Source organism: Hemitrygon akajei, chromosome 9 (genome assembly GCF_048418815.1).
Source record: "Hemitrygon akajei chromosome 9, sHemAka1.3, whole genome shotgun sequence".
Lineage (NCBI taxonomy): Eukaryota > Metazoa > Chordata > Chondrichthyes > Myliobatiformes > Dasyatidae > Hemitrygon > Hemitrygon akajei.
The window spans coordinates 57650650-57677365 of NC_133132.1; the positions used below are offsets into that span (position 1 = coordinate 57650650).

The window sequence follows — 26716 nt, forward strand, 5'->3', positions numbered from 1 at the left end:
TTTAATAAGTTTCATGTTATACACTGTATGCCAAAGAAAAATATATTCTTTATTTAGAAGGAACATCCTTTTGGTAAATATAATTTATTTTTGTTCATTGGCTTAATTTTTCTTATTCTCCTTTTATGAGTCTACTCTCAGTGTCTCTATTTGCCATCTCTCCTGTAATATCATTATTTGGTTCCATATAAAGTCTATACATCTTCCCAGCTCTGACAGTGGCCATGCGGAGAGAAATAAAGTTAATACTTTAGATTGATGTCCTTATAATAATAATAATAATAATAATAATAATAATAATAATAATAATAATAATAATAATAATAATGATGATGATGATGGTAAGTACTTTATTGATCTCGAGTGGGAAATTGTTTCATTACAGCAGCAACATTTAAAAACACACTAATAAAGTATAGAATAATAATATACGTAATAATAATGTACCAATGTGCAAGGATAATGTACAAAATAATAAAGGAGAGACTATAGTACTATGATATGTGTTCTCCTGTCACACAGAGATGAATTGTTTGTATATGCTTATTGCGTTTGGTGGAAAAGATTTTCTGTAACGATCCTTGTGACAGTGGAGCTGAATGAGTATTTGAAAAGATGCTCTACTGCTTATTCAGTACGTCATGGAGAGAATGCGCCAGATTGTCCGTAATAGATAACAGTCTGTTCAGTGACCTCCTCTCCACCACTAACTCAAAAGTGTCCGGGTTGTAGCCAACGACAGGTCCAGCCTTTCTAATGAGTTTATGGAGTGTCCTGCCGAATGGTTTTGGCCTAAAACATCAACTGTACTGTTTTCCTTGAAGCTGCCTGGCCTGCTGAGTTCTTCCAGCATTTTGTGTGTATTGCTTGGATTTCCAGCATCTGCAAATGTTCTCTTGTTTGTGATGAGCTTATTTAGTCTTTTTGCATCACCAGCACTGATGCTGCTCCCCTAACATAAAGCAGCAAAGAAGACTACACTCACTACATCATTCTGGTAAAAGATCTCCAACATCCTGCTGCATACTTTGAAGTACCTCAGCTTCCTTAGAAAATAGGGTCTGCTTGTCCCCTTCATGTGTTGGCCATGGTGTTGGCTTTCCAGACAAATCTGTTCTTGAGGTGAACACCCAAGTATTGTACTTCTCCAATACTGCAACCTCTTCTCCCAGAATGTATATAGGACTCATCACAGTCCTCTTCCTCCTAAAATCAATCACCATCTTCCTGGTTTTGGCCACATTCAGGAGCAGGTAATTCCTCCCATACCACTCCGCAAACTTGTCCATGAGTCCTCTGTACTCCGACTCCTCTGTTACACCCAACCACCACAGAGTCATCAGAGAACTTCTGCAAGCAGCAAGACTCAGAATTGTACTGAAAGTCTGAGGTGTACAATGTGAGCAGAAACGGAGACCGGACAGTCCCTTGTGGCACTCCAGTGCCACTTACCACCACCTTAGACAGAGAACTACCCAGCTGTACAAACTGGTTGGGTAGTCAGTAATCATTTTATCAGAATGCACTATTTTGTGTCTTCTTACAACTTCCAGCTTTGCTACAAATTTGGCAGTGTTGTGATAATGGCGCAAATTAGCAGCATGCCCCATCAATTGCAAATAAATTTACTGAATAAATTGCAGTGTTGTGCCATTAACCTTGTGAAGGTGTGTGGAACTGCCCTGTAATTGTCACACAATTGTTTTATTAATTTCCCACTTAAAGTTAAGTCTAACGATTATCTGTATAAATACAGTTATAATAATATAATCATCATTCATGACTGAAAGTCAATCTCCTTTTTTTCAGGCCAAAGCATCTGTAAATTAATCCTTTATTTTGGATTATCTCAGCAGTTACTAAAAATCTGTTCTTACACCAGTGCCTTTCAGGATTTGATTAATTCAGACCTTAGTGGAAGCCCCAAGTCTCTCAATGCTGGACATTGCAATAACCTCAACTCTTCACTGACCCAACTCACCACAGTCCTGGAGTCTTATTCAGCAGAAGGAATACAAATGTATGACCTAAAGCTTTGGGACATGGGACCTAGAATCAAAGTTGAGGATTCTCAGGATCATTTTCCCCAAAAGTTGTATTCTCACTTCTGAAGTGCTATTGAGAAGCATGTAAAATAAGTCTTGGATATTGGCTGCTACATTTAATTTTGTAAGGATTACCCTGACCAGTTATTTCTTTGTACCTCTATATGGCAGATATCCCAACCTTAACCTCTTGTTCACAAATGCCTTTGAGTATGACTTGGTGGTTTTTTTGAGCTGCTTGTATCTTGACTTCTTGCAGTATTATGGAAGGAATAATTAGATTGGAAGTTGCTATAACAACCTCATTACAACAGAGATGAAAAGGAATTTCTTTAGTGAGGTGGTCGTGAACCTGTGGAATCCATTGTCTCAGATGGCTGTGGAGGCTAGAACATTGGGTATATTTAATGCAGATAGATTGTTGATTAGTGAGGGCGTCAAAGATTTCATGGAGAAGGCAAGAGAATAGTGCTGAGAGGCAAATATATCAGCCATGATCGAATGTCGGATCAGACTTGATGAGTTAAATGTCCTAACCTGCTCCTCTGTCTTATGGTCTTATGGTAGGGAATAGGAATCTGAAGGAAAGAGGAAGAAAATACACTTTATATGTATTCTTATATCCTTTATTTTGGCTGGTTGTTACCCTTCTTCATTTCTTTTCATGGAGAAATGTGTATATTTTTTATTAGGATTCTTTGTTCTTGAAACCAGACACTCCACATCAACATGTTATGTTGTCTTATGACCAGCAAGGTATTTAAATGTATGTCAGTTAAGCCAGTCTTTTTCAAACATTGACATTACTCACCACTCATTCATTACATTCTGTTGATATGTATTCTTGGGTCTGCTGATATGACATTGTTGAACGTTCACTGATACTCCTTTCAGACTGACCCACTTGAATAAGGACCTGCATTACACTTGTGACTTTCGGTTTTGGCCATCTCTGCTACCCACCCTTAGCTATAAACTGTACTACTGATGAAAGGATTATTAAGTGTTTCACATCTGTATAGTTCACTGCCCTTCCTCACCTCAGTCCTTCCCTTTATTCCATGCCCTACCATTCTCTTCTTTCATATTCCAACATCTTCCAGCTTCTGACATTATTACTGCCCTTATCTGCCTATCACCCCTTTCATATGCATCCACCTATCCTGGTTAATTTCTGCTCCAGTCCTCCACCCCTCCTTTATATACTGATTATCATTCCATTATTTCCACCGTTAAATTTTTTTTTAAAGTACACAGATTTAAGACATTGTGAATCTGGACAGGCTTCAGGAAGTCATGTCCACAGGTCTAGTTTCATGACTGCAGCAAAGACATAATCATACAGCACCTTCCAGGGTGGTATGGTACTTAACGTTGAAAGGTGCATAGTTGCTGATGCCCAACCATTCTTTTCCTGCTAACCTCAAAGAATGTCTTTGTTATAAATTTCAGTGACATTGGCCGATAGTTATGAAAATCTTTCATGACCTCTACTAGCAGCTGAAAAGTGCTTTCATTAGCATCAGCAACTGGGCACGAAAACAAGATCCATGAGCCATGTTTCACACTGTGCACCCTTTAATTACCCTCTCAGAAAAGAGTTGCAATTTGGGAAACACTTGAAAAGCTTTTCCGTGACTGGATGGGTATTGACCCACTCAGGATAATGTTCTGTGATGCACAGCCACAAGCTGTTCACCTCTCATCTTGGTTGTGTCTTATATTATGGCTGAGGCTGCTGCTCTATTATAATGAAGCAAAGAGCACCCCTGACAATTTGTTCAACTGCTAACTACTAGTGTGGAGTTAAACTGGAATGTGGACTCAGAAAGTCCTTTTACACTTCCTTTCAGCACGGAATCATGCAAACATTCCAAGCTTTTTAACCACAAAGCTGAAATAGCAAATTGTCAGCACCTTTGACCAAGAGTGTAATGGTGTTAGAAGATTTGTGAAAAGTAAAGCTGGGATCAGGTGGGGTGTGCTGAGGGAGCTGACAGTTCAGAAATGCAGAAGGTAAACATTTGTATCACTCTCTTAACCTCCTTCCCCATCCCAGATCACTTCAATATAACCAGCAAGCTAAGGAATTAGATTCTAACCACTTGAAGAATTATGTGCATCACATTGAGATGTGAATCATAGTATCTTAATGTAATAGATCACAGAAAAAGGCCTTTTTGCCCAACAGATTCATACTGACCAATATGCCTATCTCAGCTAATTGCCCTCATTTGGCCCATATCTTTCTTAACTTTTCCTGTCTATGTACCTGTCCTGTGTCTTTTAAATGTTGTTATTGCCTTAATCACTGGCAGCTGATTCATAGAAACATCATGTAGAAGTTGCTTCCCAGGTACTTTAAAATTTTTCCCTCACCTTAAGCATTTGCCCTTTATTTCTTGATTCCCAACCCTGAGAAAAAGACTCTGCACATTCACCCTGTCTATAATCTATCATTATACCCTATCTGTGAACTTCAGTGGGGAGAATTGGTTTGGCGTTTCCCAATCAATAATTTTCATTCTACTAAAGATCTAAAGGTTCTGGCAGATGATTTGTTGAGCATTTGTGGGAATGGGAGAATGTGTGGGCCATGTCTCTAAATGATGTAAGAGTTTGGTATGCACTTATAAAATAACATATGTATACACAGAGCATAGATAATTATAACATTATGTGCTTTCTCTGCCATTTTCCCTGTGAGTAGCCAGTGGAGGAAAATACACTGTCAATTTAACACTGATTGTTAAGTTTAGCACATACTAGAAAAACCTGTATTCTTGTACCACCAGGAACTTCACCTGTTTAATTTCACTGGTTGTGTGATTTGCATTTCGAGCCCTTTTGCTTTTGCAGATGATGGTAAGATTATCTACATAGTCTGCAGGGGGAGTACACGAGTCCTTTTTTAGCAGAAGCAAAATACTGCATATTGGAAGTCAATAAAAAGCTATATGGTTTTCTTTTTGGGATTCATAAAAAGGTGTAGAATAGAACCACAAAATACAGACTTGTTACATTGATACTAAGAGTTGTCAATATTTTGTGGTCATTGGTTCATTGTGGTTCATAGAATCAATGAAAAACTAAACCCAACAAAAACCAATATGCAAAAGAAGACAAACTCTCCGAATACATAAAAAGAAGAAAACAGATAAATAAATAATATTGAGAACTTGAGTTGAAGATTCCAGGATCGCTGCTACAAGAAAGCAGCATTCATTATCCAGTTATTACCATAGTGTGGATCCTGAACTAGTATGGATAACCTCACTCACCTGGACACTGAAGAGATTCCACAACCTATGGACTTATATTTAAGGACTGTACAACTCATGTTCTCAGTATTATTTATTATTATTATCCATGTTCTTCTGTATTTGCAGTTTGTCTCCTTTTCCACATTGGTTACAAGAAAATTAATCTCAGGGTAGTATGTGGTGATATAGATAGATAGATAGATAGATACTTTATTCATCCCCATGGGGAAATTCAACATTTTTTCCAATGTCCCATACACTTATTGTAGCAAAACTAATTACATACAATACTTAACTCAGTAAAAATATGATATGCATCTAAAATCACCCTCTCAAAAAGCATTAATAATAGCTTTTAAAAAGTTCTTAAGTAGTTTACTTAAATACATTGAGTCCTAACCCCGGCACTTTAACATATCTTACTCCTGGCGGTTGAATTGTAAAGCCGAATGGCATTGGGGAGTATTGATCTCTTCATCCTGTCTGAGGAGCATTGCATCGATAGCAACCTGTCGCTGAAACTGCTTCTCTGTCTCTGGATGGTGCTATGTAGAGGATGTTCAGGGTTTTCCATAATTGACCGTAGCCTACTCAGCGCCCTTCGCTCTGCTACCGATGTTATACTCTCCAGTACTTTGCCCACGACAGAGCCTGCCTTCCTTACCAGCTTATTAAGACGTGAGGCGTCCCTCTTCTTAATGCTGCCTCCCCAACACGCCACCACAAAGAAGAGGGCGCTCTCCACAACTGACCTATAGAACATCTTCAGCATCTCACTACAAACATTGAATGACGCCAACCTTCTAAGGAAGTACAGTCGACTCTGTGCCTTCCTGCACAAGGCATCTGTACTTTGATACGTACTTTGATAATAAATTCACATTGAACTTTGTTTGCAGAGAGGTGCACAAGCTGTTGACGATCACCTTCTTTTACATCCTCAGGATGACAATTTCATGAAGTTTTCATGTACAGATTGGTATGCCTGATGCTGTTAATATATACACATCCCTATCCCCAGACATGGACAAATAGTTCTGTTGTCTTGTGGGTGCCTCAGGAAAGCATTAGCACAGAACATAGAATAGTACAGCACAGTATAGTACAGTTGTGTTCACAATGTCTCCACTGAACACAATGCCAAATTAAACTTAATTCTCTTCCACCTGTATGTGATCTATATCCATTCATTCCCTGCATATTCATGTGTCTACCTAACAGCTTCTTAAACACCGATTTTTTTTGTATCGCCTTCCAACACTAACTCTGTCAGCCCATTGTAGGCACCTACCATTCTGTGTAAATAAACCTGTCCTGTACATCTCCTTTGAACTTTTCCCTTCTCACTTAAATTCATGTTCTTTAGTGCTCTGAGGAAAAAAGATTCTGATTGTCTACCCTATCTGTGTATCTTAATCTTACAAACTACTATCAGGTCTCCCCTCAGCCTTTGAGACTCCAAAGAAAATTCCAAAGATTTGTTCAACTGGACTTTGTAACTCATACCCTCTATTCCTGGTAAACATACTGTGCACCCTTTTCAAAGCCTTCACATCCTTCCTGTAATGGGGCAACTAGAATTGCACACTACACTGCAAGTATTGTGGAGTATGCTGAGGGAGTAGTCCTTAACAGAAAGCACTCGTGGATTATCTTGGTGAAGAAGGGACGGAAGGTCAGAAATGGAACCCCATAGCTTCCAATTATTCAGGCAGCTATTGTATCCAGGCTTATATTCAGCTTTGTTGACTGTCCTGCACTGGAATCTGATGTGCCTGAACATGAATCTACGTAACTTCTCTTTCATCATAATGGAAGTCATGCACAACTTACGGCATCAGTCCTCTGGTACTTTTTTTGTGATCCATAGAATGGTTCTGAGCCCTATACAGAGCCCATAAAAAGTATTCAACCCCTCCCCTTGGAATTTTTCATGTTTTATTGTTTTACAACTTTGAATCACAATCGATTTAATTTGTTTTTTTTGACACTGATCAACAGAAAAAGATTCTTTTGTGTCAAAGTGAAAACAGATCTTTACAAAGTGATCTAAATTAATTACAGATATAAATCAGAAAATAGTTGATTGCTTAAGTATTCAGCCCACCCACCCCTCTTTAATATGGCACACCAAATCATCATTGGTACAGCCACTTGATTTTAGAAATCACATAATTAGTTAAAAGGAGATCACCGTGTGCAGTCAATGTGTTTCAACCGACTGTAGTAAAAATACACCTGTATTTTGGAAGGTTCAACAGCTGGTGAGTCAGTATCCTGGTAAAATTACACCGTGAAGACAAAAGAACAATCCAAGCAATTCCAAGGAAAGGTTATTAGAAAGCATAAGTCAGGAGATGGATACAGGAAAATGTTCAAGCTACTGAATATCCCTTGGAGTACAGTTAAGTTAATCATCAAGGAATGGAAAGAATATGGTACAGCTGTAAATCTGCCTTGAGCAGGCCTTCCTCAAAAACTGAGTGACTGTGCAAGAAGGGGACTAGTGAGGGAGGCAACCAAGAGACCAATGACAACTCTGGAGCAGTTACAAGCTTCAGTGGCTGAGATGGGAGAGACTGCACATAAAATTGTTGGCCAGGTGCTTTACCAGTTGCAGCTTTATGGGAGAATGACAAAGAGAAAGCCACCGTTGAAAGAACCTCACATGAAATCTCAGCTTGAGTTTGCCAGAAGGCATGTGGGAGACTCTGAAGTCAGCTGGATGAAGGTCTGAAGAAACCAAAATTGAGCCATCAGAGTAAATGCTATGTTTGGCATATAAGCACTTCACTTCATCAAAAACGCACTATCCCTACCATGAAGCATGGTAGTGGCTGCATCATCCTGTGGGGATGCTTCACTACCGCAAGCCCTGGAAGGCTTGTGAAGATAGAGGGTAAAATGAATACAGCAAAATACAGCGAAACCCTGGAGGAAAACCTGTTGCAGTCTGCAAGAGAATTGTGAACTGGGGAACATTTGTTTTCCAGCAAGAGAATGACCCCAAGCATAAAGCCAAAGTGACACAGGAATGTCTTAAAAAACAACAAAATTATTGGCCTGAAGTGGCCAAGTCAGACCTCAATTCAATTGAGAATTTGTGGCTGGACTATAAAGGGCTGTTCACTCACGATCCCCATGCAATCTGACAGAGCTTGAGCTGTTTTGTAAAGAAGAATGGGGGAACATTGCAGTGTCCAGATGTGCAAAGCTGATAGATACCTATCTACGCAGACTCGAGCCTGTAATTGCTGCCGAAATTACACCTATTAAATACTGGCTTGAAGGAGGTGAAAACCTATGCAATCAATTATCTAGTGCTTTATATTTGTAATTAATTTAGAACACCTTGTAGAGATCTATTTTCACTTTGACACGAAAGAGTCCTTTTCTGTTAATCAGTGTCAAAAAGCAAACTTAAATCCACTGTGATTCAATATTGTAAAACAATAAACCATGAAAACTTCCAAGGGGGTGAATTCTTTTTATAGTCACTGTATATAGACTCTAAATAGAAAATAAGATACTGAATTTCTTCATTTTCTATACACATGATGCAATGCTCACTGCAGTAGGACTAGCTGAGATGTACCGGTTTGGGCCAAAGGGTAATTTTTCATGCTGCATTACTATATGACTCTACGCCTTTATGGTATTCAGTATAATCTCAATCCAAAGGAAAAAACAACATCCTTTCAGCAATGTACCTGTTTTAATCTCCTCTAAATTTTTATTGCAGATTTTTATTACTCTTTATTTCTATGCATTCCATTATTGCGTTCTGTACTGATATCTACATATCATATTATTCCTCTTGCCACATTGTTTTCCTGTTCTTTTGGGTGACTGAGGGCATGGCACTTTGCAAAGTATAAAGAGCAAAGAATGTGAATGATTTGGTCTAATGGGAAAAGTGATGGTCTGTTTCCTCTTTTCCATAGTTCAAGTTGGGACTGGCTATGTTTTGTTGGCAGGTGGGAATTCAACAAATCTTAGCCATTATTGAAATAAGAGCAAGGAAATGCCTAATTCAGGATATCTCAGATTTTTATCCCATTTGAGTTGAAGATTCGCGATAGCAGCTATTCACAAAGCAGAGCATTTCAGATCCATTGCCCTTTAAAAGAGTGAATGTATTTTTTTCCAATTATCTTTTTTCTTTCCCTGGTGACACAATGCCACCCCATTTATCCCTTCAGTAAAATCTCAATAAATGGCCACAATTCTATTTGCCATGAATATCACAGGGAATCTGCTTGCTGTGAGTTGTGGCAAGTTATGATTATACAAGAGACTGCAGGAGTTGGAATCTGGAACAAAAAACAATGAGCTGCCATAAGAACTTAGCGAGTCAGGCAACACTTGAAGAGGGAAATGGACAGCTGATGTTTTGGATTGAAACTCTTAATATGGCCTGTAACCTGTTCGTTTCTCTCTATCAATGCTGAGTGACATGCTGAGTTTCTCCAGCAGCTTTTTTTTCCCCCACATAACAAGTAAATTGAATTTAGTTCATCAAAGGGAAGAAGGAATTTGGCTGTTCTCTTTAAAGTAATGTGAAATTGAGATTTATTGAAGGTGATCAGAATAAAGAAAGGAAGATGGTTCATTTTGCAGATAAGTAGAGGAAGGATGAGGAGTAATTATCTTCACAGCAAGCTATGGTCATTTAGAGTGAATTACCTTTAAGGTTAGTGGATGAAAATTCAGCGATAACTTTCAAGACAAGGGGAATGAAAAACAAACTTGTTGAAATTTTCTATCAGCTTAGTCAAATTCTGTGGTTGATAGCTAGGGGAAGCATCTGTAGGGCTTTAAGAGAATGGCAGGCATGTCAGTGTATTTGGAGAGCTTTTCAAAGAGTCAATGCAGCTATTATGGGATAAATGGCATCCTCCTGTACTGAAATAACCTTCAACCAATTGCTTCTTGAACCAGCTATCTCAACCCTAATCTCTATAGCTTAGTCACACTATAACTACTTAGATCACTTTGCACGAAAATTAGTTTTTTTGTTCTGATTGTATTCTTACTTGTATTCTTGTGATTACAAGAATATATTATGTTTTGTTTATATTTTTCTTGTGAGTGCTGCTTTTATGATGTTATGTGTCCGTGATACTGCTGCAGGGACGTTTTTCATTGTCCTTGTACAAACGTACTCACGCATATGACAAAAACTTTTGACTTGTCTGTACTGGACCTCTGAAGTCCATCAAATTATATTTACATGTTTATACTTTCCAATTAGATTCTAATTACAACTTCCCACTATTCACCCTATTTCTAGTCAGCAATAAGTTTATTTATATTACCTATTGTTATTCTAGTTGGTAGATTAGCATTGATGATGGCTTGGGTATTATCAAGTTTACCAGTTATGCTTTGAGAACAAGTTCCTCATTTTCAAGTGCTCTCCTGTGTGCTGAGATTGCTCACGTAAAGTAAATTTGGAAATGGTGTTGAATAATCAGTCAGTAGTAGAGATGGGCTAACATCGGCACAAGTTCATCATTGAAGTTCAATGGCAGTGATTCTTTATGTTTACTTGTGGTCCGTAGTCTTCTCTAGAAAACATTGGCAGTTACTGTCAATGAGAGATAATTGTCAGAGGGATAATAGTACACCAAGTTACTAATGGACTGCAGAGCCATAGTGAGTTTAAAGTTCTTTTAAAATCTATTAACAATGAAAACAAGGTTTGACTTTGTAGCTTCCAAAACTAAGGAACCAGACAGTCAATTGCTAGTGATACCTTGAACACATGGTCTCTTATACTGTTAATCAACAAGCGCAAATAGTGCCAGGCAGATTTTTCAATGTATAATTGGAAAGTGTCATATAATGTTAAATAGAAATGAAAGAGATCTGTGAGTGCATAATGATGAGGTAGAAGGTTGTCGCAGATGAACTGGCCTGTGTCCATACTGTACAGTTCATCGACTCTCAGATCAGCAATGATCTTAATGCAGTCGGACTATCACAGTTTTCACAACATAGAAGGAGGCTATCCAATCCATGAAATCCATACTGGCTGTCAGAGTGATCACAGAGGGACATCACGTGATGACGTAGGATCGAGACGTGGAAATCCAGCTCTCCCTGTAAAATAATGTTTAAGTGAAGAAAAGTTAATAAATACTTTTTAATAATTACTTATAAACTACTCAGGATTGTCTTAAGATATGTCTCCTAAGCAGAAGCAGAAGAAAACTACTACTTTGAAGACAACAGAAGTTGGAAAAGAATCAAGGCCGGCCGCCGTGAAAGAGCCTCGGGCTCAAGTGCATTTTACCTCCGGCGATACAGAACAGGAAACTGCGGCAACATCAACCGTTTTCAAAAAAAAAAGAGCAACAGGAATTGTGCATGCGTGAAGGAAGGGGCATGCGCAAACACGAGCAACCCAAACTACAAATCCCAGCTATGATCGGAACTGAAAGTGAAAGTGAATATGAGGTGGAATCAGATTCTCTGGATAAATCAGACGACGATGAAGAGACAAACAAAGAAGAGCAACAGGAAGAGGTTGGAGGTGATATTGGAGACATAAAAAAATCTTTGGTGCAAATAATGCATGAATTAAAAGCAGTAAAAGTAATAAAAAAGATATTAAAAATATGAAGATTATGTTTGATAAAATGATGAAAAGACAGGACAAAATGGACAAGAAAATTAAAAACTTGGAAGAAACAACGGGAGACACCATTGATAGAGTGAATAAAATGGAAGATAATATTTCTGCCTGGACATCAGAAAGAAAATGGTTGTTGGAAAAAGTGGATGTACTTGAAACTTTTAGCAGACGAAATAATATTAAGATTGTTGGACTTAAAGAAGGTATAGAGGGAGAGGATCCAATAAATTTTTTTCAAAAATGGATTCCGGAAATTTTGGAAATGGAAGAAGGAACCCAGTTAATTGAAATTGAAAGGGCTCACAGAGCCTTAAGATCAAGACCTCAAAAAATGGTGCCTTGATTCAAAGAAGACTTCTTTTGAAATTACACAAGTTATTAGCATTCTGGTGACAAATCTCTTGAATTAACTTCAACAAAAGAAAACACTAAGGAGGGGAGGATTGGAAACACTTAGTATTTAAGCAATGCTTATAGAAACAGAAAATGTTGAAAATATGCAGCATCTTTGGATAGAGAAATAGTTAAAATTTAGATTTATTAATTTTTGTTATATCCTAGCAATCTAACCTCTGCTTTGAATGAAGACCACTTCAACGGCAGGATGCTATACTCCCATTCCCACTTCTTTTTTTCTGCGTGCATAGTCATTTTGATAGTTGGAAGTTCCTTTGAATGTATTTGCATTTGTGGGAATATTTTAGTTTGGGAAGGAAAAGTGATCAATTTAACCTTGACATTTTACATTATAGTAGTCTATTTTAATTTACTTAATATGAATTTTATTTTAGTTTGGGTTTACTCTCACCATTAAATCTACATGCAGGGATATTTTAAGAATACTGTGAGCTGGAATATCATGCCTTTTCCTGTAAACTTGAATGAACTTTGTATATTCTGCAACTACTCATATATGGGTCCTATGTACCTTTGGCACATATGTACATTCTTACCCCATTTTGCAAGGAAATAACTGTAGTTTATGATTAATAAAAGAGTAACTTAACACCTTCAAAGTTTTCAGCTGGTTTCACACAGATTTGTGAAAGCTTTGTCATTCCTAACAAATGGGGAATGGTTTAAGGAATGGCTAAATTAACCTAAAATTCCTCAAAGACGCTGCGAAGTTTAACACTAATAGATTGAAAATAAATAATTGACCTGGCTAAGAAATTTGTTGAACACCAGGGTACCACAGATAAGTCACTGAGAATAGTAAAACATATCTAAAGATGTCCCAGTAAGAGCAATGTTACAGCGGCATCTATTCAAGTTCAAAATCAATCATGCACATGTATATAGCAAAGCGAAATGTCGTTCCTCTGGCGCCAAGGTGCAAAACACAATACTCATAGTCACACACAACACATGAAGTTATGATCCAACACAGACAGTCACAAAATAAAATTGGCACAAGCCCCGGAGTGGCATGGCCTGAAATTTGACACATTAACGTAAAGTGTGAGGTGCATGTTTATGTTAGCATAATGTCCACTGGCACTGTAAAAATAAAGCAAGCAGTTGTATGAATATCCAAAACACCAACAGTAAAAGATGAAAAGTGGTTAGTGCAGGATGAGAGTGTGCCTGTGAGTTGGGAGTGAGGGGGCAGGCAGCAGGACATTCAGACTGGGTGCACATGTGTGCTAGGTGGCAGCAGGGTGTTAAGACGTCCAACAGCCTGGGGGAAGAAGCTATTACCCAGCCTAACAGTTATGGTTTTTGTGCCGCAGTACCTTCTGCCTTACAGCAGAAGGTCAAAGAGATCATGGGAAGGATGGGAAGAGTTTTTGATAATGCTAGAGGCACTGTGTATCCAGCACTTCTGAATGGGGTTAGAGACACCCTGATGATGCTTTCAGCAGTCTTCACTGCCTGTTGCACGTTCTTGTGATCTGATGCATTGCAATTCCTACACAAGACGGTGATGCAGTTGGTAAGGACACATTTGATGGTGCTCCAGTAGAATGTGGGGAGAATGGCAGGGTGGGAGCCTCACTTGTTATTGTGCTCTCAAGGTAACAAGATGGTGTTGAGGGACCAGGTGACATTGGCAGGGTTGTGCATGCTAAGAAATTTGGTGCTCCTGACCCTCTCCATGGAAAAGCCATTGCTGTGCAGTTGGGTGAGGTCAGCGTAAACCCTCCTGAAGGCCATAATCACCTCTTTAGTCTTGTCCATATAGAGACTCGGGTTATTCAGTTTACACTAGTTCTCAAGCCGCTGTACCTCCTCTCTGTATGTTGTTTCATTATTGTTGCTGATGAGGCCAACCACTGTTGTGTTGTCAGTGAACTTAATGTTGTGGTTGGAACTGGATTTGGCAGTACAGTTGTGCTTTATCTGTGCGAACAGCAGCAGGCTGAGCACGCAGCTCTTGGGGAATGCTGGTGTGATTGAGTCAGAGATGTTGCTGCCAAGATGGACCATCTTCTTTATTCATCAGGAAGTCCAAGCTCAAGATACAGAGGAAGGTGGATAGTTTTCCCAACAGCTTCTGGGGAATGATTGTACTGAAAGCTGAACTGAAGTCAATGAACAGCATTCTGACATAGGATACACCATTTTTTAGATGGACAGGACTGTATAAAGTGCAGAAGCTGTGGTATCATTGGTGGATCAATCTGGGTGATATGCAAGCTGGTAGGGGTCCAATGTTGTGGAAAGGCTGGAGTTAATGCAGTTTATGACTATCCATTCAAAGCATTTCATTATTACTGTGGGAGAGTTGTTACTGAGGCAAGATACAGTTGGTTATTTAGCATTGGTATGATGATAGTGGCCTTGAAGCCTATGGGGACTGTGGTCTGATCTGGAGAGATATTGAAAATGTCAGTGAAAACATCTGCTAGGTGGGCTGCACAGTAACTGAGCACACAGTTGGGAATGTTGACAGGCCCTAGAGCTTTGTGTGTTTGACCCTGTCTAGGGTCTTCCTCACATCAGTAAAGACCATAAGGTATAGGAGAAGAATTAGAGCTTTTGGCCCATCTAGTCTGCTCTACCATTTCATCATGGCAGATCCATTTCCACCTCAGCCCTAATTTCCTGCCTTCTTCCTGTAACCCTTCTTGTCCTGATTAATCAGAAACCTATCAACCTGTGCCTTAAATATACTCAATGACATGCCCTCCACAGCCATCCAAAACCACTCTATTGAGGCCTTTCAACCTTTGACAAGTTTCAAGGAGATCCCCCCTCACGCTTTTGAATTCCAGTGAATACAGGCCCAGAGCCATCAATCAGTTCTCATATGGTAACCCTTTCATTCCTGGAATCATTCTCCTGAACCTCTTCTGAACAGTCTGCAACTTCAGCACCTCCTTTCTTATCCCTCAGGTTCGCCCAGCAGCTTAATCTAGGGCAAGACGGCCTCTGGCCCAGCCAAACTTGAGAAATCTTGTTTGGGTGGATGCTGCCTGATGTGTTCCCCTGTTGCAGATAAGTACTTACAAAATAACAAACAGTACACAATATGCAAATAAACGATTGAGCTTTATAATTCTTAATTTGACTATATGGTTAGTAAAGAAACAAAAAAGGAAAAGGGCAAACACGAGGAAATCTGCAGATGCTGGAAATTCAAACAACACTCACAAAATGCTGGTGGAACACAGCAGGCCAGGCAGCATCTATAAGGAGAAGCACTGTCGACGTTTCGGGCTGAGACCCTTCATCAGGACTGGTAGGGGTCCAATGTTGTGGAAAGGCTGGAGTTAATGCAGTTCTGACAAAGGGTCTTGGCCCGAAACGTCGACAAAAAAGGAAAAGGGCCCATTCTCATGAAACAGTCTAATGCGCAAGGTTGGAGCTCATGGTTTCGTCCATTCATTCCCTGTCAACCTCCTCCGAGCCACACCGACCCTCACTACAAGTCCATTCCTTCCGGCCGTCTACCAACTCTCTCCATTCGCATCTTCTCTCTTCATCTCTCACTGACAAAAGACCATGAATCCATATCGTCAGACCCACAAGAAGGAAACAACATGCCTCTCATTGGATGGCACACATTCCAAAGCCCCCGTTATCTCTAGTCATAACCCAAACACTGCTGCTACAGAGAAACCATTACATTAGCAGTGAAACATTACAAAGAGGCCATTACATTAGCAGTGAAACCTTACAGCACGTTACACTTGTATAAGAAGCCCAAAACTGCTCACAATACTCCAAGTGAGGCCTTGCCAGTGCTTTATAAAGTCTCAACATTACATCCTTGCTTTTATATTCCAGTCCTCTTGAAATGAATGCTAAAATTGCATTTGCCTTTCTCACCACCAACTCAACCTGCAAATTAACTTTTGGGGGAATCTTGCATGAGGGCTCTTAAGTCCCTTTGCACTTCAGATTTTAGAATTTTCTCTCCACTTAGAGAATAGTCTACACTTTTATTTCTTCTACCAAAGTGCATGACCATATACTTCCCAAAACTCTATTCCATCTACCACTTGTGTGCCTGTTCTCCTAATCTGTCTAAGTCCTTCTGCAGCCCCCCTGCTTACTCAACACTACCTGCCCCTCTGCCTATCTTCGTATTGTCTGCGATCTTGGCCACAAAGCCAACGATTTTATTATTGAAATCATTGACGTATAATATAAAAAGAAGCAGTCGCACACAGACCCCTGTGAACATCACTAGACACCGGCAGCCAACCAGAAAAGGCTCCCTTTATTCCCACTCATTGCCTCTTGCCAATCAGTCAATGTTCTATCCATGCTAGTATCTTTCTTCTAATACCATGGGCTCTTAATTTGTTAAGCATCCTTACTTTGTCAAAGACTTTCTGAAAATCCAAGTATAGCATCCACTGATCTCCTTTGTCTATCCTGCTTGTTATTTCTTCAAAGAATTCCAAGAGATTTGTCAGGGCAGACTTTGGCCTATTTTATCATTGGCCTCCAAGTAGCCTGAAACCATATCCTTAAAAATTGATTCCAGCATCTTCACAACCACCTCCTTCTGCCTCTCTCTCTTCTTGAAGATGGAATGACATTTGCAATTTTGGGTTAATCTGGAACCATGCCAGGATCAGTTGATTCTTGTAAGATGATCATTAATGCCTCCATAATCTCTTCAGCCACCTTCTTCAGAACCCTGGGGTGTAGCCCATCTGGTCCAAACTATATATCTATCTTCCAATCTTTCAGTTTTCCAAGCACCTTCTCCCTAGTATAGTACTGGCACCTTCTCCCTATTAATGGCAACCTCACTCACTCACCCCTGATGCTCTTGAACTTCTGTTATCTTGCTAGTGTTTTCTATGGTGAAGTGCAAAATACTTATTCAGTTCATCCACCATTTCCTTGTTCTCCATTTCTACCTCCCCAGAATCATTTTCCGGTGGTTCAATATCTACTCTTGCCTCTCTTTTACTCTTTATATATCAGAAGAAACTTTTAGTATCCTCTTTATATTATTGGGTAGCTTACCTTCATATCCCATCTGTTCCATCTTAATGACTTTTTTCGTTGCCTTCTCTTAGTTTTTAAAATCTTCCCAATCCAATAATTTACCACTAATTTCTGATCTATTATATGCCCTCTCTTTGACTTTTATGTTTGCTTTAACTTCCCTTGAAAGCCACTGTTGTCTTGTCCTCCCTTTAGAATACTTCATCTTGGGGATATACCTATCCTGTGCCTTCAAGTTGATCCCAGAAATTCCAGCCGTTGCTGCTCTGCCATCATCACTGCTAGTATCCCTTTCCAATCACCTTTGGCCAGCTCCTCTCTCATGCTTCTGGAATTCCCTTTAATCCACTGTTTTACTGATACACCTGACTTTAGCCTCTTCCTTGCAAATTGCAGGGTTAATTCTATCTAATTATAATCACTCCCCTCAGTTTTCAATAGACAGTAGACAATAGGTGCAGAGGTAGACCATTCGGCCCTTCGAGCCTGCACCGCCATTCTGAGATCATGGCTGATCATCTACTATCAATACCCGGTTCCTGCCTTGTCCCCATTTCCCTTGATTCCCCTATCCGTAAGATACTTATCTAGCTCCTTCTTGAAAGCATCCAGAGAATTGGCCTCCACTGCCTTCCGAGGCAGTGCATTCCAGACCCCCACAACTCTCTGGGAGAAGAAGTTTTTCCTTAACTCTGTCCTAAATGACCTACCCCTTATTCTCAAACCATGCCCTCTGGTGTTGGACTCTCCCAGCATCTGAAACATATTTCCTGCCTCTATCTTGTCCAATCCCTTAATAATCTTATATGTTGCAATCAGATCCCCTCTCAATCTCCTTAATTCCAGCATGTACAAGCCCAGTCTCTCTAACCTCTTTGCGTAAGACAGTCCGGACATCCCAGGAATTTTCCTTTACCTTAAGCTCTCTAATCAAACCTGGTTCATTACACAACATCTAATCCAGAATAGCTGATCCCCTAGTGGGCTCAACTACAAGCTGCTCTAAAAAGTGATCTTGCAGGCATTCTACAAATCTCCCCTCTTGGGATGCAGCACCAAACTGATTTTCCCAATCTACCTGCATATTGAAATCCCCCATGCCTATCAAAATGTTGCACTTTTGACAAGCATTTTCTATTTCCCATTGTAACTTGTAGCCCAAATCCAGGCTACTGTTCAGAGACCTATCTATAACTCCCATCAGGGTCTTTTCACCCTTGCAGCTTCGTTGCTCTACATACAAGGATTCTTCACCTTCCGATCCTATGTCACCTTTTCCTAAGGATTTGATTTCATTTTTTACCTGCAGAGACACCCCACCCCTTCTGCCTACCTGTGTTTCTTTTCGATGCAATTTGTATCCTTGGATGTTAAGCTCCTAGATATATTCTTCACTGACCCACAAGTCGGTGATGCCTAGAATGTCATACATGCCAGTCTCTAACTCTGCTACAAGATCATCTACCTTATTCCATATACTGCATGCATTCAAATATAACACATTCTGTCCTGAATTCATTGCCCTTTTTTTGTCCCCCTTTTACATTTCTATTCATCCCACTGACTGCAATTTTGCCGTTATCAGCCTGTCCTTGCTAGCAGTCTCACTGCCAGCTGCCGTGTTTGTAAACCAGCCACCCCATCCTCAGCCCTATCACTCCAGTTCCTATCCCTCTGCCAAATTCATTTAAACCTTTCTGAACAGCTCTAGCAAATTTTCCAGCAAGGATATTAGTCCCCATCAGCTTCAGGTAACATGTTCCTTTTGTACAGGTCATATCTTCCTCAGAAGCAATCTCAATGATCCAGAAATCTGAAACACTGCCCACTGAACTGTTCCTCAGCTACACATTGAACTGGCAAATGTATCTATTCTTACCCTCACTGGTGCATGGCACAGGCAGCAATCCAGAGATTATGACTTTGGAGGTCCTGTTTTTCAGCTTTCTACCTAGCTCCTTAAAATCTCTCTTCAGGACCTCCTCACCTTTTCAACCTATGTCATTGGTGTCAATATATACCAAGATTTTTGGCTGGTCACCCTCCCCCTTTAGAATGCTAAGACATCCCTGACCCTGGCACCTGGAAGGCAACATACCATCAGGAATCTCTATCGGATACACAGAATCTCACCTCTATTCCTATGACTATGGAATCACCTATCACTACTGCAGTCCTCTTCAACTCTCTTCTCTTCTGAGCCACAGCACCAGATTCAGAACCTCAGAGAATGCTCTTCTGGAAGTAAGAACTAATGTCAGATCAATTGTTATTTCTAAAGTTGGAACTTTTAGAATTTTGTTACCTATCTGCATTAAGGGATACAGAGAAAAAGCAGATTTATGGTATCAGAATAAGAATCAGACAAAATCTCACTAAATTGGTACATGGTTCTAAATGGAGGAACAGGCTCCAAGAGCAAAATGGCTTTTTTTTTCAAATTTCCTTTGTTCCTTTGCAGAAGTTGCTGGTGGAGTGAAGGTAGTGAGGGAAAATAATTACCTCATCATTTTAAATTGGAAAATAGCATGGGATATGTAAGAATTTTTAAAATCTACCAAATTTTCAAGCTTATTAATGTGCTTAAAACCCAGTCACTTCAAATCTCTCAGATTCTGTCTCCCATACTAGATCCTAGAACCACAGTTTCAAAATAACGGTAGTCCTATACACATACAGAGACTATATGGTCAGTCATATAGGACAGAGATGAGAAGAAATTTTGTTATCCATCAGGTGGTGAATTTTGGGTATTCTACCTGCAAAGGGGCTGTGGATAAGTATATTCAAGATAAAATTGATACATTTTTAGATAATAAGGGAATCAAAGGATTTATAGTTAGCACAAAAATGTGGTGTTGATCTAAAAGACCTGCTACAATGTCATTAAATAACAGAGCAAGCATGAGAGGTCAAGTGGCCCACTGTTGCTTTTATTACTTGTGTTTTATATTTCTGTTAAATGTCACCGTGAGTATTCCAAATTGCCAAGATGACAATGAAGGAAATGTATTTGGCAATTGGACATGAAAGTGGAAAATCTTTTGGGCAGAGGGGTAAGGTCATTTTTACACTCTCTCCCATGCCATTGCTACTCCAAACCTGCTTAGGAAAGTCTACCTTGCATGTTTAAAACTTAATCAAAAAACAAACCACAGTCTCTTGTGTCTCCATGTTTAAAACTCCCTTCCATGACTATACTAAATAATCCTTTGTCCAACTATTACTTGTTATCTTGCAATCCTACAATTTGTACAATTAAAGTGAAGTTCAATCAGAAAATAGAGAGTATGAGTCAAAGGGTATCCAAAAACAGTCATGTGGTTGATAGCAAAGATCAGCTCTGTGCAGGGCAGAGACCTAGCATTCTTAGAAATTCTATTTATCTGGTAATAAGGGAGTTGGCACATCTATTTTCAACTTTATTTCAGCTTTAATACTATGACACGTGAATGCACATATTAGGAGCAAACGTGCCATTGAGTTGCACAAGCCTTTTGCCCCATTTAGTAAGATTACAGCTAATCTGATGTTACTAAATGCTGAGAAAACAGTAAAAGCGAATTTTATATGCAGTTAAAGAAAACATCTGTGATCATCTTTATTTGCTTATTTATTTGTTTGTTGAGATGAAGCCCTTGAGGAGTAGGCCCTTACGGCACTGTGAGCCACACTGCCCAACAATCCCGATTTAGTACTAGCCTAATCACTTGCCAATTTATAATGACCAATTAACTTACCAAACAGTACATCTTTGGATTTTGAGAGGAAACCAGAGCACCTGGAAGAAACCCACGTGGTCACAGGGAGAACGTACAATCTCTTTTCGGGCAGTGGTGGCCATCTTGTCATATTTCCTTCTCCCTACCCTAATTGCTATAAATTTTATCTTTCATTAGATGGGCAGTTTAGGGCTGACAGTATTCAGAATACTGGAGCAGAAACATTACTGTCCTGATGAAGGGTCTTGGCCCGAAACATTAACTGTATACTCTTATCAATTGATGCTGCCTGGCCTGCTGAGTTCCTCCAGCATTTTGTGTGTGTTGCCCCAGGTATTCTGGCTCTCCTTTGGGGAAAGGTCTTTCCAAAAATAAGGTATTGACCATGACAATATTTTCACTCTCAACTTACCGATCATCTAATCTGACTCCTCCTAACCTAACTAACCTAACTACTGTGGTGATACCATGTCCCACGTGTCAGAATGTGATTGGACAGAGTTATGAGCATACGCAGAAATGACAGAATGATCTAGAAGCGTGGCAGTGTTAAAACGTACTTGCTGTTTGCTGTTGTAAATAAAAGTTCTAGTTTTAATTCTTCCAGAATATGGTTTGTTCTTAGTAAACCACAGTACACATAAAGAACACAACATGGTGTCAGAAGTCGGTCTGGAAGAATAATTCGTTTCGTTAACACGGGAGAAGCGAAGATAATTTTAAAAAGCGCAAGCTTTTTCGTTGTTTGCTAACAGCTTTAAGAATGGAAGTTTTGCAATCCCCATCGACGCTTCAGCTGACTGAAAATATAGCTAAAAACTGGAAATGATTTAAGCAGCATTCTGAAATTTATTTATCGGCGATCGGAGCAGATAATAAAACAGAGAAAACAAAAGCTGAAATTCTACTCCACATGATTGGGGATGACGCAGTTGAGGTATATAACCATTTTACTTTGAAGATGGTGAGAATTTAAATTTCAAAGTGAATAATGGACAAATTTGATGCATTTTGTATACCGAAGTGTAAGGTAAATTTTTCAGATGTCGGCAGAGACCTGGACATACAATTGATCAATTTGTTGCAGAGTTGAGAAACCACAGTAAAAGATGTGAGATTGCAGAGCTAATAGACTCTCTCATTAAAGACAGAATTATTTACAGCATTCTGGATAATGGTCTGAGAGAAAGACTGTTAGAACAAGTTTTGCATTTGGAAAAAGCTGCAGCTCTCTGCAAATCTTTGGAGACCGTGATGTCACAGGCTAAAGAGCTTTTTATCGAGAACGGTAGCGTAGACACTGTAAAGCACAAACATGTTAGAAAAAATAATGAAGCGATAATGAAACGGACGGAGAGCAAGATGTCACCTGAAAGAAAAAAACTTTGGAATTGCTGTGGGTGGCAGCACCGACCTAAAATGTGTCCAGCATATTGGAAAGTGTGCAACAACTGTGGTAAGAGTAATCATTTTTCATGCTGTTGCAGAAGTAGAAAGGAAATAAAACACGTAAATGCAGTGGTTGAAAATGAACCTGAGGAGTTTTATTTAGATGTGCTTTGTGAAAACAAAACAAAGTAAGAATGACTGGACTATTCCATTGCAAGTGAACCAAAACATTATTCTGTTTAAATTGGATACTGGAGCACAAGTAAATGTCCTTGCAAAATCTGAGTTTAATGCATTAAAGCCAAGACCAAAGTTACATTAGACAAATATAAAAGTGACTGAGTATTCAGCTGCAGACATTCCAGTTAAAGGAACATGTGTGGCAAAAGTATCATACAAAAATATGGTGCACACGCTTTCATTTGGGTTCATGCCTAAGAATGTACAGTCAATATTGAGTTTATCTGCCTGTGAGAGACTGAATTTGGTGAAAAGAGTCTTAGTCCTGGACGGTGACACAGAGTCAGAATACAGTGACTTGATGAAAGAGTATGAGGACTTGTTCAAAGGGCTTGGTTGTCTTCCAGGAGAGCACATGATTAGAATTGACAACACAGTGCAACTCGTAGTACATCCATGTAGAAAAGTTCCTTTTGCATTACGTGATCAACTGAAAACAGAGATTGACAGAATGGTACAGTTAGGAGTCATACAAAAAATTGATGAACTGACTGAATGGGTCAACTCCCTTGTCATTGTTGATAAGAAAATGGAAAACTGAGGATTTGCTTAGATCCAAGAGCCTTGAATCGAGCCATTAAAAGAGAGCATTTCAAATTGCCTACTCGTGAAGAAGTTATGTCACAGTTTGCTAATGCAAAGTACTTTAGTAAATTAGATGCATCCTCAGGATTCTGGCAACTTAAACTAGATGAACCAAGTTCAAAGTTGTGAATCTTTTAACACTCCTTTTGCCAAATACTGTTTTCTTAGGCTTCCATTTGGAATTGCATCAGCTCCTGAAGTGTACCATAAAACTATTCACATTGAATACTTGTGAATAAAACTATTCACATATGAGCACATTGAGGGCGTAGATACTTCCACGGATGATATTATTGTTTGGGGATCATCTAAACAAGAGCATGGCACCAGACTCAGACAAGTCTTAGAGGCAACATGCAAGGCAAACCTGAAGTTGAATAAAGACAAGTGTCAGTTAGGAGTGACTGAACTTACCTTTGTGGGTGATATCATCAGCAATGAGGGTGTGCGTCCTGATCCATTGAAGGTTTCTGCTATTGAGAACATGCCAAGACCACAATGTAAAAAGGATGTTCAAAGGTTTATGGGAATGGTCAACTACATGGAAAATTCATACCCAATCTTTCGGAACAGCTTGCTCCATTGAGGCAGCTAACAGAAGATAGAAACAAATGGAGCTGGAATCATGAACAGGAGAGGGCATGGTAAAATCTCAAGAAAGTGCTCACCAAAGAACCTGTGTTGGAATTCTGTGTTGTTGAGAGACCCATCAAAATCTCATGTGATGCATCTCAAGCAGGCTTAGGGGCAGTATTACTCCAGAAACATGATCAGGGATGGCTACCAGTGGCATATGCATCTTGTGCATTGTCCGATCCAGAAACAAGGTATGCCCAAATTGAAAAAGAATTGCTCAGTATTCTGTTTGCTTGTGAGAGATTTCATCAGTTTGTGTCAGGGCAATCTGTTGATGTTGAACCCGATCATAAGCCTTTGATTGCATTGTTTAACAAACCTTTAAGTGACTGTCTTTTACGAATTCAGTGAATAGTGATCAAATTGCAAAGATATGCGTTGAATGTGTCATACACACCGGGAAAATTCATGTACATGGCTGACACACTTTCCAGAGCTGTGGATCCAATAACAAAAGACAGTCACAGGAATGTTACTGATGTTCAGGTATTTATTGATATGGTCGTAGAAACTGTACCTGTTGCTCCCAAAAAGTTGGAACTGCTGCGTCTTGAGACAGAGAAGGACAAAATTCTCAGTCAGGTAATACAAGTGGTGATGGATGAATGGCCAAATGATAAGCACGACTGTACATCAGAAGTACAAGAATATTGGAACCACAGATCAGAACTTTCTGTTGTGGATGGGATATTGTACAAAGGTAGCAGAATTGTAATTCCTAAATGTCTTTGAAAAGAAATGCTTGGGAAAATTCATGAAGGCCTCCTAGGTATTGAAAAGTGTAAGAGATGGGCACGAGAAGTGATGTTTTGGCCCAGGATGAATCAAGAAATTGCAGAATTGGTGCCTTCTTGTCAAATATGCTTTAAATACCAACCTAGCAACCCTAAGGAGCCACTGCATCCACATCCTAGTCCTCAGAGACCTTATCAGAAGGTAGGCGTTGATCTGTTTGTAACTGACAACAAAGATGATCTGTTAATAACAGATTCAATGGTGAATGCATGAGACATTTTGCTCATGAATGGGGCTTTGTTCATACAACATCTAGTCCATTTTCCCCTCAGTCCAATGGATTAGTTGAGAAGACGGTAGGAATTATCAAGAAACTGATGCACAAAGCAAAAGATAGTGGAGGTGATTTTTATAAAGCTTTGTTAGCCTATCATAGTACTCTACTTGAATGTGGATTTTTACCTGCTCAGCTCTTGATGGGATGCCATTTGAGATCCAATCTGCCAATAAATGAGAGCCTTCTGAGAACAGAGGGAGATTAACAAGTGAAAAGATGGAAAGATGAACACAAAGTAAAGCAGAAAACATACTTTTTTTATTGTTTTCAAATAGTTACAGAATAAATGTGTATGAAAAAAAAATGTGTTACCCAGCTCCCCTCCCCTTAACCCCTCCCCCCTAACATCCCTATTAAAAAAATAAGAAAGAAAAAAAAAGGAATGCCTGGATATTTGAAGATCCCCACATGCTCCATGGAGTACGTAATAACTTTAGTATATAAGTCTTTATTTTTTTTTATTATATTACTCCAATCTATAATAATACCTAATCCTTCAACTTTCATGGTATCCTGGGAAATCTTTATAAAAATCTCCATGTTGCTATGTGTGTCCCCACCAATCATCCAGGCAAAAAGATAGAAGAAAATTAAAATATAAAGAAAAAAACAAAATACCCCCCCTACTAATGTTGTGGGAAAAAAAACACAACATTACCCCCCTCTGCTGTACAGGTCATGGCAATCGCCATGATTACACATGTGAATCCCGCAGTAACCGATCCAAAGCTCCCCAGCCCCCCCCTCAACATAAAAAAGTATATGTATAAGAAGAGAAAAAAAAATACTATTCTCATTTAGTATTTCTAAAATTTTGCTTTTCTCTTCTATAATATCCATAAATGTCCATCACTTCTGTTCGTTGGGTCTATCTTCATCTTTAATCCATTACGTTTGGAAGCCTCTATGTGTAATTAGCGAATAGATGGAAGTTCTTGTACAAACTCCTCCGCTTTTCGATAGTCAGAAAAAAAAAATTTTCCCTCCTCCAAAAAAATTATCAGTGTTGCTGGATGACGCATTGTAAATTTATAACCCTTTTCCCATAAGGCTTTTTTCGCTGGGTTAAATTCCTTCTTTCTCTTCAACAGGTTGTAACTTATATCAGGATCAAAAAGAACTGGTTTCCCTGCTATCATCAGTGGCCCGTTTCTATTTTTGGCACTTTGGGCAGCGGCCTTCAGGATCTTTTCTTTGTCTTGGTATCGTAAGCATTTTATCAAAATTGATTGTGAATTTTGATCAGCTCGAGGTCTTAACCTTAAGGATCTATGAGCCCTTTCGATCTCAATTGGAGTTTCTCTTTCCATTTCCAATTTTTCAGGGATCCATTTTTGAAAAAAATTTATTGGATCTTCTCCTTCTATATCTTCTTTAAGTCCAACAATTTTAATATTATTTCGTCTACTGAAATTTTCAAGCTTATCAATTTTTTCCATAAATTGTTTTCTTTCTGATGTCCAAGCAGTATTTTCCTTTTCCATTTTGTCCATTCTTTCAACCATGTCCTCCGTTGTAGTTTCCAAGTCTGTAATTCTTTTTTCCATTTTTTCCTGTCTCTTTGTCATTTTATCAAGCATAATCTCCATATTGGTCATTTTTTTCCAAGTATTTTTTGATTATTTTTAATTACTTTTAATACCGTAGATTCCGTACTACAGAGCGCACCTGATTAAAAGCCGCAGGCTCTAATTTTAGAAAGAAAATCAATT

The 26716-nt window shown here is 39.2% G+C and overlaps 1 protein-coding gene across 6 annotated transcripts in view; it reads left to right on the plus strand.

Moving 5' to 3' along the window:
* The window catches only part of kif6 (kinesin family member 6), a 569609-nt gene that overhangs the window by 124482 nt on the left and 418411 nt on the right, over positions 1 to 26716 (plus strand). The gene's annotated exons all lie outside the window — the stretch shown is intronic.